Source organism: Limulus polyphemus, unplaced genomic scaffold, assembly GCF_000517525.1.
Source record: "Limulus polyphemus unplaced genomic scaffold, Limulus_polyphemus-2.1.2 Scaffold990, whole genome shotgun sequence".
Classification (NCBI taxonomy): Eukaryota; Metazoa; Arthropoda; class Merostomata; order Xiphosura; family Limulidae; genus Limulus; species Limulus polyphemus.
Genome location: NW_013666600.1, coordinates 187,203 through 187,594, shown reverse-complemented (window position 1 = coordinate 187,594; position 392 = coordinate 187,203).

Here is a 392-nt window from a genome sequence, read left to right as displayed (position 1 = left end):
CTAGGTAACCTAGAGAATGCTCAAAGTATCTCGGATTTAATCGTAGCCCTTGGAAACCCATTAGTGATGCTTTGTTAAAGAAAAAGCAATAACATTTATTTGAAAGGGGTGCTTATATACAGTAATAGGATAGATGGCACATTAAGGTAGATGGAGAGTGTTATGAGATATTATAACATATTAAGTGGGGTATAAAAGACTGGAACAAGCAAGAAAAAATAAGACCAATGCTTTGATGGGTAAAGGAAAAAATCCTGGTACTCGGGTAATAGCTGTAAGTGTAAAAGGAGGTATGTTTTGGATATGTAATTTTTGATCAAAATAAATAATTGTAGTTTTAGTGTAGCTCAAAAAAAGTCAAGTAAAGATTAGAATGACTGGTAGGGAAAGTT